Here is a 6,331-nt window from a genome sequence, read left to right as displayed (position 1 = left end):
GATATGCACACTCTTAAGGCTATGAAATTGGGCTATTAGTAAAAAAAAAAAAAAGTAGAAAAGGGGGTGTTCACAATAATAGTAGTGTGGCATTCAGTCAGTGAGTTCGTCAATTTTGTGGAACAAACAGGTGTGAATCAGGTGTCCCCTAGGGGAAGGATGAAGCCAGCACCTGTTGAACATGCTTTTCTCTTTGAAAGTCTGAGGAAAATGGGACGTTCAAGACATTGTTCAGAAGAACAGCATAGTTTGATTAAAAAGTTGATTGGAGAGGGGAAAACCTATACGCAGCAAAAAATTATAGGCTGTTCATCTACAATGATCTCCATGCTTTAAAATGGACAAAAAAATAGAGATTCTAGAAGAATAACCAGAATGGCAAAGGCTCACCCATTGATCAGCTCCAAGATGATCAAAGACAGTCTGGAGTTACCTGTAGGTGCTGTGACAGTTAGAAGACGCCTGTGTGAAGCTAATTTATTTGCAAGAATCCCCCGCAAAGTCCCTCTGTTAAATAAAAGACGTGCAGAAGAGGCTACAATTTGCCAAAGAACACATCAACTGGCCTAAAGAGAAATGGAGGAATATTTTGTGGACTGATGAGAGTAAAATTGTTCTTTTTGGGTCCAAGGGCCACAGACAGTTTGTGAGACGACCCCCAAACTCTGAATTCAAGCCACAGTTCACAGTGAAGACAGTGAAGCATGGTGGTGCAAGCATCATGATATGGGCATGTTTCTCCTACTATGGTGTTGGGCCTATATATTGCATACCAGGTATCATGGATCAGTTTGGATATGTCAGAATACTTGAAGAGGTCATGTTGCCTTATGCTGAAGAGAACATGCCCTTGAAATGGGTGTTTCAACAAGACAATGACCCCAAGCACACTAGTAAACGGGCAAAATCATGGTTCCAAACCAACAAAAGTAATGCCTCACAGATGTGAAGAAATCATGAAAAACTGTGGTTATACAACTAAATACTAGTTTAGTGATTCACAGGATTGCTAAAAAGCAGTTTGAACATAATAGTTTTGAGTTTGTAGAATCAACAGAAGATGCTACTATTATTGTGATCACCCCCTTTTCTACTTTTTTTTTTTTTTTTACTAATAGCCCAATTTCATAGCCTTAAGAGTGTGCATATCATGAATGCTTGGTCTTGTTGGATTTGTGAGAATCTACTGAATCTACTGGTACCTTGTTTCCCATGTAACAATAAGAAATATACTCAAAACCTGGATTAATCTTTTTAGTCACATAGCACTACTATTATTCTGAACACTACTGTAACTAGGAGTGTGGAGTGCATTTGTTTCTTTCTCGTTACTTTTTGTGACAGCCAATCACAGCTTTTGGAAGACTGCGTCATACCTGGCAACTGGGTCAACCACTGTTTTTAATACTGACTTGAATACCTTAATAGTTAATGTGATCATTTTGTTCAACCCTTTCATTTAATGATGAAAATCTACTCTTCAGTCACATCTTGATTGTGTTGTTTCAACTCCATTGTGATGGTGTATGGAGCCAAAAATAAAAGTCTGTGCAATTGGCACTTGTAGGGCATTTTAGGGAAACGTGCATTCACACATCCTTCATAGATTCAAACATCGTGATGTGAAAATCATGTGCTAAATCAATATGGTTGAAGTGTTACACAGCCAGCCTGCTGGAGGCTTCAGTATTCTCACTGCTGAAACCGCTGGCGTAGCAAAGCACCACACGTTTCCATCTGACATGTCTCATACCTAGATGGAATACCCTCAGTGACAGTATTTGATACCAAGAGCACTTAGAAAAAATGATTTGATGCCTTGGGAATGCAGCTGGCTTCTCTGGTGAAGTGGTGAACAGATGAGTGTGGGGTGAGGGTCTGATTCCCTCACCGCTCTTGTTCTGTTAGTCCATGCTTTGTTTTAAGTCATGATTCCAAAGAACCTGAATAATCCTGTAAATATATGGAGGATTCTAAAATGACCCATATTTCTTCCACTCATTGTTCCCAGAAGGGTTCAGCTTTCATGAGTTACTGATTTTCCGCTTGCTTTACATTTTAAGTATTGATCCAGTGCAATCATTCAGAACACTTGCCAGTAATAATCAGGGAGGGTATCAGTATTCAGCTTAGCTGCTTCCAGCAATACTGTTGCTGTTAGTGCTGTAGCAATTCTTTATTTGCATTATTGATGAATGTCTTGATTGTTGTTTTGATTAATCATTGGGCCTGTTAAATGTGAGAAAATGCAACCATTTTCCAAAGCCAAAGGTCACAAATCCATACAGCTTTTTATTTTTATAGTGACACAGAATAGAAAAACACCTATTTGCGAGTGTGAAGCGGCTGGGATGAGGATCAGCATCTCTAAGTCTGAGGACATGGTGCTCAGCAGGAAATCGATGGATTGCCTTCTCCAGGTAGGGAAGGAGGTCTTGCCCCATGTGAGGAGATCAAGTACCTTGGGAACTTGTTCATGAGTGAGGGGACAGTGGAGTGTGAGATTGGCTGGAGACTCAGTGCACCAGAGACGGTATTGCATTCGCTCTACCGTACTGTTGGGTTGGATCATAACAGAAAGAACTAGATTGTGGGTACCAGAGGTCAAATGAGGCTCCTCAGGAGGGTGGCTGAGGGTTGACAACTAACCTTTAGAGATAGAGTGAGACGCTTGGTCATCCGTGAGGAGCTTTGAGTAGAGCCGCTGCTCATTCGTGTTGAGACGAGCCAACTGAGGTGGTTCAGGATGCCCCCGGGCGCCTCCCTAGGGAGGTGTTCCAGGCACGTCCAGCTGGAAAGAGATCCCAGGGAAGACCCAAGACTAGGTGGAGAGATTATATCTCCCACTGGTTTGGGAATGCCTCGGGATCCCCTAGTCAGAGGTGGTCAATGTGGCTGGAAAGGGAACTTTGGGGTCCCCTGCTAGAGCTGTTGCCCCTGCAACCCGATCCAGGATAAGCAGTTAAAGATGAATGATGAGTGATTGAGAATAAAAAACCATCAAATGTTCACATTTAAGAAACTGGAAATAGTTTTTAACTAAATCCTGATTAATTATGTTATGGAATGTAATGTCACCTGTAGTTGTTGTCGACATATCTGGATTGAAGCTTGAATGAACCTGCAGAGCTCTGCTCCTCTTCTACATTTTCTCTCGTTCATTGTTTGTTTATTTCAGAATTTGTTTTATGCAGTCTCTTCAATCACTGAATATTAATGGGATGCCTTCAGAACTGTCTTGGTGGCTTCCCTCGTTTGTACACAGTCACTCAGTTTTGAGGATATGATGCTTGTGGGAGATTTACCATCCAGTGCCATACTGTTTGAATTTATTAGTAATAATGCTATAATTAAAGATGCAGAGATGAGATTTTTTGCACTCACTAACATTAGCTAGAAAATGAATGTAGACAGTGGATCAGTGTAACATTATCTTGGACAAAATTATTACTATTATTATCGTCTTAACATAATAAGCATGCTGACTGACTGTAGATGAGAAGATTTTGCAGCATGGGTGCTTTGAAAATTTTCTTTCTCTATCTTTAAGTTCATCGCATTCTCAGAACTGTCAATACATCTCGAGCGGAGCAGTGTAACGGTTTCCCTAAGTGCTGCCTCCCAGCGAATTTATGTAATTACTCATGAAATTGTTGGTCTGGTTGTGTGTGTCTCGCCTCAGCCTTTGCAGCGACTGTGCGTTGGACAAAAGCAATGAGGTCTCTGCTGCTGTCCTGTGTGCTGTTGCAGGACGAGTTGTCCACATTCTTCCAGTTCGGCGCGGCCCTGCAGCAGGAGGCTCTGCTCATGCTCGCCATCAGGAGGAGTACGACTGGCATGTTTTTTCTATCGTCACGTCCAAGTTCCCCGGGTACCTGGAATTCATCAGCACACTGAAAAACTGTGGATCACAGGTAAAGAACCCTCACACGTTGCTTCCATCCGTCGCCGTTATTTATTGCACCGTAACTCTCTGGATGAAACACATTGTATCGTTTATTGGTTGTGTTGTTACAGCTTGTGCGCTGGGACCTGCAGAGTGTTGTGGTTCTCGATTCCTGCAGACGGCGACCAACACACTAAATCACACATTGCCCTCAAGAGGATCCAGAGTCCTGTTATATTGTTGTACTGCTCCAAGATGAAGCAGAGTGAGTCTCGTTTACGGTTTGTTTTTTTCTTCCTCTTACGCTTCCACATTTCAACTTTAACTTTTTCATTATTGACGCTGTGGCTCCCTTTGCTCATTGCCAGGTATATTCTGGAGGAAGCAGTTCCTTGGCTTGGTAGGAGCTGGCTACATCTGGATCGTGTCCAGCCAAACCACTTGCAACCAGACTTTACCCCTGAGGTAACGGGAGGCTCTTATATGTAGTAACAGGTGGCCACTTTGTAAGGAATATAATAAACAGGCAAAGCAATACATTTAATTCCAGGCTGTTGTGGGTCATTTGCTATCATCTGTTTTCTCCATATCTTCTTTATTCTCACCAGCCGATAATAGACTCTTGGAGATATTTTTCATTCTGATGTCATCATTCATTGCTAAAAGAGTGTTGAGTTTGTATTTCAGATTACATTTTGGAGCCACTGTACTGTATGTCTGACACACCATTAACCTAACATCATCTTTCCTTATATCAGTATTCTAGATAGTGTTCTTTGAGCATCGAGTTTTAAAATGAATTGCAGAAAAGTCACTTTTACCCAACAGCACATAAATATCAGTATAAATAATTCACAAAGTATAATCGGCTCAAATGTTTCCCTCACATTAAAAGGAAATCAAGCCTTCACTTACTTACCTTCCCTCAAATGCCTCTCAACGTTTATTTTTTCCATCACTCATCTATTATTTTCTCACACTCTCTCTCGATTTTTATCTATTGATTTATTTTACACCACAGGCTTTTTAAAATCCTCAGTCACTGTCTAAATGTAGAAACAAAGTACACTCAGGCAGAATGACAGACAGATTTGTATGCTGGATGTGTTTGATGTTTGCATCATGTGGTTCACAGAGAAACTTTGTCCAAAATTATTTGTAGTTTTGCGCAGTTTAAGATGTGTCCAAATGGTCATTTTACTTTGTGGACAAACAGTGGACTCAGACTTTGAAATGGGTTCCCAAAATGAGTTTAGGAAAGAACACTGCAACCATAAATCAGATGATTTCCTTTATGTTGCCTTAAAAGCTGCTGTTGCTGCAGCTGGATGGATGAAGAAATGCTGAGAGCTCAACTCGAAAACACACTCGTGAAAAATGCGGTGAAGCAGTAAGAATGTTAGGAAAAGGTAAAAGGATCAAAGGAAGCAAGGTAGGGAGGAATGATGAGAAACAATGAAGAAGCATGAGCAAAAACTAAAGACTACTCAGGGCCGGGGCTAGCCATTTGGGTTCCCTAAGCACAAATGCTTTGTGGTGCACCCCCCCCCCCCAAATGAAAAATAATTCAGAATTACTCAGTACGGTTCTCTTTATTCCAAAATAACTTCTCAATACTCAATATTAAATTAATTTTGAGTTATTATTTTAATAATAATTTATTAATGTTTTGAGAACAGCTGCAAATAAATAATTTTGCATTAACAATGGCACCAAACATGTCAATGTCAATGTCAATTTTATTTATATAGCACATTTACAACAGCAGCTGCCCAAAGTGCTTCACAGTAAAAACTATATCAAAACCATACCACAAAAAACAGAGCATTAAAATTCAAAAATGACAAGAAGTAAATATAAAATTTCAAATAAATAAATACCACCACCATTATTTAAAAAAAAAAACATTTGTGCAACCACAGTAGACTGAACATTGCAAGTATTCAAGTGTTTAGTCTTGTAAACATACATGTAAGTGATAATGTGCAAATTTCTTCAGTAAGTAATATACAACCCCTGGCAAAAAATTATGGATCACCGGCCTCGGTGGATGTTCATTCAGTTGTTTAATTTTGTAGGAAAAAAGCAGATCACAGACATGACACAAAACTAAAGTCATTTCAAATGGCAACTTTCCTGGCTTTAAGAAACACTATAAGAAATAAGGAAAAAAAATTGTGGCAGTCAGTAACGGTTACTTTTTAGACCAAGCAGAGGGGAAAAAAAATATGAATCACTCAATTCTGAGGAAAAAATATGGAATCATGAAAAACAAAAGAACGCTCCAACACATCACTAGTATTTTGTTGCACCACCTCTGGCTTTTATAACAGCTTGCAGTCTCTGAGGCATGGACTTAATGAGTGACAAACAGTACTCTTCATCAATCTGGCTCCAACTTTCTCTGATTGCTGTTGCCAGATCAGCTTTGCAGGTTGGAGCCTT

At 40.1% G+C, this 6,331-nt stretch overlaps 1 protein-coding gene across 3 annotated transcripts in view; it reads left to right on the top strand.

Annotated features, from left to right (window-relative positions):
- Positions 1-6,331, top strand: part of grin2ab (glutamate receptor, ionotropic, N-methyl D-aspartate 2A, b) — a 320,679-nt gene that overhangs the window by 209,454 nt on the left and 104,894 nt on the right. The gene's annotated exons all lie outside the window — the stretch shown is intronic.

Source organism: Thalassophryne amazonica, chromosome 15 (assembly GCF_902500255.1).
Source record: "Thalassophryne amazonica chromosome 15, fThaAma1.1, whole genome shotgun sequence".
Classification (NCBI taxonomy): Eukaryota; Metazoa; Chordata; class Actinopteri; order Batrachoidiformes; family Batrachoididae; genus Thalassophryne; species Thalassophryne amazonica.
This window is presented reverse-complemented; position numbering and strand designations above follow the sequence as displayed.